This window comes from Nicotiana attenuata, chromosome 2, assembly GCF_001879085.1.
Source record: "Nicotiana attenuata strain UT chromosome 2, NIATTr2, whole genome shotgun sequence".
NCBI classification, from domain to species: Eukaryota; Viridiplantae; Streptophyta; class Magnoliopsida; order Solanales; family Solanaceae; genus Nicotiana; species Nicotiana attenuata.
Genome location: NC_031990.1, coordinates 37482265 through 37492286, shown reverse-complemented (window position 1 = coordinate 37492286; position 10022 = coordinate 37482265). Strand labels below are relative to the sequence as shown.

The window sequence follows — 10022 nt, the reverse complement described above, 5'->3', positions numbered from 1 at the left end:
ATTACATTACAACAATATGTTCCATACTTGGTGATAAATGAAGTCTTTTCCTGGTCTTCCGGGTTCATTTGAATTTGATTGTACCCGAAGTAGGCATTGAGAAAGTTAAGGATCTCGTGGCCAGCCGTGGCGTCGATCACGCGATCGATGTTAGGCAGTAGAAAAGAATCTTTGGGACATGCCTTGTTTAAATCTTTATAATCTACACACATTCTAAGTTTGTTCCATTTTTTAGGGACTACGACTACATTGGCTAACCATTTGGGATATTTTATCTCCCGAATGGACCCTATTTTGAGAAGTTTAGTTACCTCATCCTTTATGAATGCGTGTTTTACCTTGGATTGGGGCCTTCTCTTTTGTTTCACCAGTTTGAACCTGCGGTCAAGGCTTAGCCGATGCGTCGTTATCTCCGGTGGGAACCCTGTCATGTCTAAATGGGACCAAGCAAAACAATCTATGTTATCAATAAGAAATTGAATATGCTTTTTCCTGAGTTTGGGGGTTAATCCCGTTCCCAGGTATACCTTTCACTCGGGCAGGTACTCGATCAATATAACCTGTTCCAGCTCTTCGACCGTTGATTTGGTGGCGTCCGAATCTTTGGGAGCGATAAAAGTTCGAGGAGTTAGAAAATCCTCTTCTTCTTCTTCTATCCCCTGCTTCCTCGATTCGGTCGAGGCTGGTGGCTGTGATGGTTATTTGGCTTCCTGTTTACCTTTGGTGCTCGACCTTTCCGAGGTTGATAACGTCGATATTGGTGTTACCTCATCAACCGCAAACATTTCCTTTGCAGCATGCTATTCCCCGTATACTATTTTTACACCGTCCGTCATCGGGAATTTCATTATTTGGTGGAGAGTCGAGGGGACTCCCCTCATATTGTGGATCCAGGGCCTTCCGAGTAAGGCATTGTACCTCATGTCGCCCTCGATCACGTGGAATTTAGTATCTTAAATGGTTCCAGCCACATTCACCGGCAAAATAATCTCCCCTTTAGTTTTTTCACTGGCCATATTAAAGCCGTTCAAGACCCGAGCTGCGGGCACAATTTGATCTAGTAGGCCAAGCTGCTCAACGACCCTTGATCGGATGATATTCGCCAAACTACTTGGATCTACTAAAACACGCTTAACTTGAACTTTATTTAATAAGGTAGAAATTACCAGAGCATCGTTGTGTGGCTAAGAAATGCCTTCTGCTTCTTCGTAGTTGAATGATAAGGAGCCTTCGGGCACATAATCTCGGGTTCGTTTCTCCCTGGTGATCGATTCCTTAGTGCGTTTGAATATGGGTCCCTATGGAATGTCGACCCCGCCGGCGATCATATGAATGACATGATGGGTTCCTCCTGTTCATTTTTCCTGTTGGCGTCCCTTTCTCTGAAATGATTCTTGGCTCGATCGCTGAGGAACTCTTGAAGGTGGCCCTCATTGAATAGATGGGCTACCTCCTCTCTTAATTGTCTGCAATCCTCGGTCTTGTGGCCATGTGTGCCATGATACTTGCACATCAAATTTGGGTTTCTTTGGGAAGGATCAGTCTGTATGGGTGTGGGCCACCTAGTATCTTTTATCCTTCCAATTGCCGATTCAATGACCGACGCGTCGATGCTAAAGTTATATTCCGATAAATGAGGTGCCTCTGTGGGATAGGCATGCTTATCAAAACCACTTTTGCTCATAAGTCCCCGAGAATTCTGTCCTCGATCACTTCTTCGATCATTCCGGGCGGAATTGCGTCTTGAACCATTGTTCCTCCGATCTGCGATGTATGGTCGATATCGTCCTCTGTTCGACCTTGGCTCCCTCTCGACGTCCCTCAGGGTTTTAACTGTCGGCCTATTTGGATGTGCTGAACCAGAAGGGGCTCCTAATCGGTCATCCTCGACCCTGATCTTCGATTGATATCGATTGTGCACATCTGCCTAAGTTACAGCTGGGTACTCGACCAAATTTTGCTTCAACTGTCGTGATGCTATCGAACTCCGCTCGTTTGTGAAATCTTGAACGGCTCAATCATCTGTGACCGGTGGCAACTCCATGCGTTCCATTTGAAATCGGGATACGAACTCCCTCAGCATTTCGTTATCCCTTTGTCTTATCTTAAAAAGGTCTGATTTTCTTGTTGCGACCTTTATGGCCCTGGCGTGTGCCTTCACTAAAGAATCCGCTAACATGGCAAATGAGCCGATGGAATTTGGTGGCAAGTTGTGATACCAAAGCATTGCTCCCTTTGATAAAGTCTCCCCAAAGTTTTTCAACAAAACGGACTCAATCTCATCATCTTCTAAGTCATTTCCCTTTATTTCGCATGTGTACGAAGTGATGTGTTCATTATGATCGGTGGTTCCGTTGTATTTAGGTATATCCGGCATATGGAATTTCTTAGGAATGGGCTTCGGAGCCGCACCCTGAGGAAAAGGCTTCTGCACGAACTTTTTCAAATCCAAACCCTTTAGGATCGGCGGTGCACCCGGTATCTGATCAACTCGGGAGTTTTATGTTTCCACTTTTTTATCATTATCTTCGATTTTCTTCTCTCCTGACTCAATTCTTTTGATGAGCTCCTCGAGCATTTTCATTATTGCAGGATCAGACCCTGATTCATTACCATTCGACCTTTCTGGCACTGGCTCGGTACGACGAGTGATTTCCAGCTCGACCCTACTTGGAGTCCTATGTTGATTTTGCAATTGAGCGATAGCGGCCTGCTAAGCCTGTAGCATCTTGAATATCACCTGGAGACTAACTCCCCCGTATCCTCTGCCCTGTGTACCCTAACCACCAGATCGGCCTTCACCGCGTACACTCCCTTCGGGGTCCGCGCCTAGGTTTGCATTTAGAGCAACGTGTGAACTGATATCGACTGGATCGGCAATCGGTGCTCCCCCGAGATTAGCCGGTGGCACCCCGGCTCTTGGAGCAATTACATTGTCATTTTTCCCGTGAAATCCGAGACCATTATCACTATGTACGGGTACGTTTTATGAGTTTGACATGTTTTAACCTGAGAGCTAACCACTTGACAAGAACAAGTCTGAAATAACATGTATCATCAGAATACGCACTGAAACAATCACTATTATCCTTAGCCTCACGGTGGGCACCAAACTGTTTACCCTAAAATTCGAGTAACAATTAAACTTATATTGTGGTTTTAAGGATATGTGATTTAATCGAATACCAATTGATAAACAAGGAATTAAATGGATAAATTAGAGAATAAAATATATCAAACCAGTGTGCTAGCCAAATTTTGACATCGACTCGTGATAGCCTCGAGGTGTGGTAATAAGAATAGCAAATGATAAAGCAACTCTGATGAACAGTAAGCAAAATAACAAGAAAGTAATGAATGTATCTGTTCTTCTCAGTGAACAATGATGGTTACAAATGAGTGGGATCCCCCTTTATATAGTAGGGGAGTCCTAAATAAGGTACACTTCTAATTATAGTAGGAAATCATATTAACAACTAATTAACCGCTATAGACTGATCCGTTACGAGATTCACGCCACGATCTCTGGTCCGTTGCGGATATCTCACCCTTTCCGTTACTGCCTTATACCGGCATAAGTTCGAAGCATGCTCCTTTGTGACCTCGATTAACGATGTCGACCTCGATCTTGGAAAGAAACCTCGATCCCGGACTCGACATCCTGGCCTTTCGACGTGGTATCTTTTTCTCCATCGAAGGACGAAAACGGTTAGCCCCGATTTCCGCCGTATACACCATCTTTTCTCTTAAACTCCGTGCCGAACTACCTCATCTAAATTGAAACGGAGGAGTACTACTTTTTCGAAATTGGATCACTTTGATCAGTAAGTAGGTTTAGCTTTACATGAAATGAATTTGCGTCCTCTTTTAGTAAGTAAAAACTTAGTTGTAGGTTTAGCTTTACATGAAATGATTTTGCGTCCTCTTTTAGTAAGTAAAAACTTAGTTGAAGTTAAATGTGAGGACATGAGAAGGTAACAAGACATCAGAGAAACAAGTCATATTTTTTAAAGAGAGATTCAATATTTAAATATGACGGGTTCAACCTTCAAATATTTTTGCCATTGAATTCATTGCACTTTTGAGTTCAGCATTTCATACTTGTTGAGATTTTGGTATTTTCCCTCATATATCGATGTTCCATATTTAAATATCGCGCTTATCTTATCTTGTTTGGGATTGATGCATAGTTGTTGTTAATTGTTGTTTCTAATATATTGAGTTTCCATTGAACCGATTGAATAAAGCTCCATCCACCACTCTGTAAATTTTGCTCCAAAATCTTAAAAAGAGTGATATGTTAATTCCAGTAAGGGAAGAAATCTATTCATTTCCTTAAAATTAGGATGACATCTCAACCATTTCCGTTGAGTTAATGGGTTAAAGTTTCAACCCCGTATTAGTGGAAACATATATGTAATAAGAAAGATCTTATCCGATTTGCATTGATTAATCACAGGGGCGTACGCAGAATATTTTGTAAGCGGTGTCGATATTTAAAGAAGTGAATAAATGAATGTTCATTATATTAAAAAATATTGCAGAGGAGGATGAATAGTTTTTAAAAATTAGGATTTCAAGTATGCTGAAATAATTCTTTTCCAGAATGAACAAATTTTTTACAAAAAATTTTTCATTGCCTGACATCAAATTTTTCACAAAAAAGAGCTTTAAAAACTTAAAAGCATGCATTCTATATAGAATTGAGTATCGATCCCTTAACCTCTCCTAAAGGAAAGAAGCACTTAACCAATGAACTAAGCATGGATGTTTGTTCAGCAACATTATTTTAGAATATATATTCGAATAAGATATTCTTGCATGTAATTTATATGTATATTTAATGAAATTTTTCGGCGAAGCGGTGTCGGATGACACCGCTTCACACTAGGTAGATCCGCCCCTGATTAATCACATAATATACCACATAGCACTAGAAGTAAAATTATACTGTGACGAAGTAAATGTGATTTATCAAATCTTGTACTATTATATAATGGCACATTGTACTCAAACTCAAGAGGTCAAACTATGTGGGAATTTGCTTGTTGGTTATTCATAAACAGGTTAGGATCTACTAACTGCTCATTACCCATAGCTGCAGCATATAATAAAGTGGATCGTTAAACCTATGGTAGACATCGAAATCTTAATGGATGGAATAAAATCCTAATTTCAAAATATTACAAGACCTCTTAAAATTCTAGGAATCTGTCAGTGTTGCTTAGAGGCTACTCTACCAAAACCCTAGGTCACTCTTATAAAAAGGGTTACATAATCCTTTAAAAAAGATCTCAAAAATGGAGATCATCTCGAAAATTCCATAAACTCACGGGATATTCACAAAGAGATCAAGAAGTGGCCGGATAATTCTTGATAATCAAATACTTCAAGAAGATCCACAACATACTTCATGGATATCAAATAAATCCATGAAAGCCCGCACCATCCTACGTTCGAGAAACACGTTATTCTAGCCCTCGAATCACGTAGAATAAATTGGAGGGAAGAATCAAGGGATAAACAGAGTTGTAACCTACAATGTTTATCAATAAAATCCTTTTTTCTTTATAGTTGTTTGTGATTGCAATTTCTTTTTCTGCCCAAAATTATTGCAAACAAATTGGCACGCCTAGTGGGACCAGTTCTGCCCCTCATCTCTTCCTCCTGCAAATCGAAACTACAAGCTTCAAAATTTTCTATTGTGATGATCGGGTACTTCAAGTCTCGTCTTCAAGTTTCGCCAAGGTTACACCCCGACAAACCTTGAAATATGGGGCATTTGTAGACATCGAAATCTTAATGGATGGAGTTAAATCCTAAATTCAAGATACTACAAGACCTCTTGAAATTTTAGGAATCTGTCAGTGTTGCTTAGAGGCTACTCTACCAAAACCCTAGGTCACTCTTATAAAAAGGGTTACATAATCCTTTATAAAAGATCTCAAAAATGGAGATCATCTCGAAAATCCCATAAACTCACGGGATATTCACAAAGAGATCAAGAAGTGGCCGGATAATTCTTGATAATCAAATACTTCAAAAAGATCCACAACATACTTCATGGATATCAAATAAATCCATGAAAGCCCGCACCATCCTACGTTCGAGAAACATGTTATTCTAGCCCTCGAATCACGTAGAATAAATTGGAGGGAAGAATCAATGGATAAATAGAGTTGTAACCTACAATATTTATCAATAAAATCCTTTTTTCTTTATAGTTGTTTGTGATTGCAATTTCTTTTTCCGCCCAAAATTATTGCAAACGCCTATACCATACATTTCGGCCTATTTTTTTATATATAAACAGCGGAATTAATATTTTGATCTTCACAAAAGTTGTAGATCTATATTTTACCTTTCTATGGAATTATTGGTAAGAGCTTATTACCTCATTTATTCTAGGCTAATTTCTTTTCTAAAATCATCAAAAGAAACATTCATTTAATTGTACAAATATAATCTAAGTCTTCAATACTAACATTTGGACCTCTTATATGCTTAACAACTTTCTTTCTTGACTTTTTCTTTGGAAAATGTCCACTAGTGCCATCAATTTGTTCATGTCCTTTTCTTTTCTTTTTCTTTGAGAAAGGGAAGGCCACAGCCACACGGGATACAGACAATATTACTTTCAAAAAAGCTGTTCTCATAAATTATACCATAAAAGAATCTAACACAGGACCACTCCTTAAAAGGTCCAAATTGCCATTAATATTGATTGTTGCAAGCAAGACCAAACATATCAACTCAACTTTGTCAACCCCTAAATATTCCTAGATGTATGCACCTTAATTAATTTGTGTCCACAATATTTTCTGAATTTTGAATTTGGCAAACTAAAACTATGAATACGTCCATTTTGCATTCTATAATTCTAAACGATAATTTTATCTTAGTTTTAATTTTATGCATCATTTTTGTCAGGTTCAAATTTCAATTAGAAATAAAATTAAACAATTCTTTGTACACTATAGAGAATACAGAAACCCTCTTGGTCGAATGGTGCAAGCACCTTGCAAGATAAATCTACAATCTTCACCCAACAATGGCGGAGGTAGAAGCCCAATTATGTTTCGACCGAACTCATTAGATTTTGCTTAAATAATATGCTTGTATTGATATTTTTTATTGAATACTTTCTAGAACAAAAGCTGCTATCTCATTACTAACAAAGCGTTCCATAGACTAAACACAACATTATAATATAATATAGGTGCTACAGCTATAAAGCTAATTATCCAGTGGTTTCTCGTTTACTTCTTGTTTCTTTATATAGTTTTTTATTTAAAAAAAAGAGGTTACGTTGTGTTGTGTTTCTGTTTTCTTTTCTAATTAAAGGTAGCGAAACAAAAAAGTAAAGGTGTGGTCATGAAATTAAGGAATTGCTTTCATGACGTTGTGGACCATTAGATCGTAGGGTAACTTTGTCATATAGAGAAAGAATCAATGACGTTGTATACGGTCGAAATGTCGCAACCCAAGTTAGGATCATGACCGGCACCTAGGAGCAAGTGCCCCCAAGTAAGCCTCATCGGTATTTTACAAAAAATCGGACAGAGTTTCCCCTATTTTTGGACTATCCCAAAATTTTTCCGGTCTCAGATCAGCACCCAAACATCCTAATAGCAATTCAAATGACAATGACCTTATCAATTAATCATTTAAATATCTACCTTTAATAGTCCACCCACCAACAACTAGAAATACTATTTTATCTCCAAATTTGATAAGAATGAGCGATACTCAACAAAAATCTATAATAACGAAGAATACTCAAGACACTAAAAATTTGACTATGGAGCGACTCTAAGAGTTCAAAGAAAAGACCATAATAATAAATAAATCTCCGCCCACGCGAACAAATGCCGGGCTCACCAGAAACTATCAACTTGTGCGTCTGACTAACGAAATCCTCGCCCTTCAACTGTTGTCTCTGAAAAAAAAAATAGTGGGGAGTGAGCCCCTAGCTCAGTGAGTAATAACACTTAACCACAACCGTTTTTAATTGGGGACAAGTCAGAAAACATGCCTGTATACTAATAATTAGGAACTATCATAGAAATAAAATGCCCTTTCAAAAAAAAAATAGTAATAATAATCAGTCTCATCATGTGTTTCCTGTAATAGAAATCAATTTAACAATTCTGTAATAGACTCGGTAAGCACTGTGTCATATCAAATCTTTATGATTGGGAGGTTTTCAAGGAAGGATCATGTAATCTGTATCACTGTATGGACCCCTTCGTAAAAGGAGCCAAATATAACTGTAGGTCCCTACTCGAGGAAAAACTGTAAATGTATGCTAGTTCTACCTTCCCACTAGCGAGGGCTATAACTGTAATCGGTAATCTTGAAATACAAGGTGCACCAGATCTAACGAACCCGCCGTTAGCTACGGAATCCTTCAAAGTCTCCTCCCATTTATACTCTTTCTTGTAAACAGTAAGTACTCGTACAAAAGCATTTTCGAAATAATAAAGAGCATATCGTTTCTTATCAAATCTTGTAATTTTATTTCGGTAACGGTAATCATATCTCAAGTAACAGTATAACATGTCTAGTAACAGTGAGAATAATTCAAATAACTGTAACATCTCAAGTAATGGTAAAATATATCTAGTAACGGCAAAAACGTTTATATTAACTAGTAAGCATCTCAAGCAAAATATTCGGTACCATATCAAGTAAAAGAGTTGTCCCACATGCAATTTAAAAGCATCGGTAACACATTTATTTTTAAAATCATATATAAACCATGCAGGTTATGTAAATACAAATTGTGGTAAGATTACTACTCACAGTACTCGTGTCGAAATTCCAAACTCGCCGCCTCGAGCCATCTGTACCACTTTCTTCGATCAATCTCAATATTTCCTTTCATTCCAAACATATGCTCCAACAAAGCCAAAGGATGGTCAAACAATTCATTCTTGGCACATGAAAATCTACATTCTTCGTCAGTTAGGTAACTTGATAGGTTTTCTTGAAACTGAACCCTTGACCCTAGTAATAAAGCTATTTAGTTCCTCAACGTGGCGTTATATGACCTGGAACAACATGGATTTGCTGCTGCGTTCTCTCCTTTCCGGATGCCAAACAAATTATTTGTTCCTTTCACGTAGCTTTACATTCGTGGCTGCGCAAATACCATAACCAAGCTTTTAAGATTTGTTTCTACGTTCTTGTATGTAGCAACCAAGAAATTGTTTGGTTTCTAGTTAACCCTTATATTCCCCTTAACATATGGAAAAATTCCTTTCTAGTTTCGAACTAATTTGAATAGCCAAAGCATTTTGCTTTCTTCCAATAACTTATGTGGCAGAAGTTTGTAGTGATTAAAAGGATATCACTCCAACCCTAACGTTACTATATGGGTCACGGCCCACAAGATTCTTATTTTGTTTTTTTCTTTTTTTCTTTTTCTGTAGTTTTTTTTATGTTAAAAGACCAACATACCCTAATTTAAATATGGGTCATTACATCCTACCCACCTTATGAAATTCGGTCCCCGAATTTACTCTAGTATGTACCTGTAGACCGAAATAAATGAGGATACTTGACTCGTATATCATCTTCCACTTCCCAAGTAGCTTCTTCAATGGTATGATTTCTCCACGAGACTTCAACAACCACAATTTCTTTTGACTGTAACTTCCTCACATGTCTATCGACAATAGCCATCGGCTCCCCCTCGTAAGACAACTTCTCATCGAGTGGTATAGTAGGTGCTTCAAGCACTTGAGAGGAGTCTGATATACATTTTTTAACATGGAGACATGAAACACTGCGTGAATATAAGATAACTAAGGAGGAAGTTCCAAATGATATGCCACGGCTCCCACTCTGTCATGTATTTCATACTGACCTATAAACCTCGGGCTCAACTTACCTCTTTTTCCGAATCGCATCACGCCCTTCATAGGAGATACATGTATGAACACTCTGTCTCCAATTGTGAACATTAAGTCTCTTCTTCTCTTATCTGCATAAGATTTTTGTCTGCATTAAACTGTGAG

At 38.2% G+C, this 10022-nt stretch overlaps 1 long non-coding RNA gene across 1 annotated transcript; it reads right to left on the bottom strand.

The window, feature by feature from the left end:
* On the bottom strand, positions 7636-9322 carry LOC109222931. Its single transcript, XR_002067480.1, has 2 exons — positions 8806-9322; positions 7636-7939 (listed from the first exon to the last, which is right to left on the bottom strand). It is a non-coding gene; the product is annotated as an uncharacterized LOC109222931 (long non-coding RNA).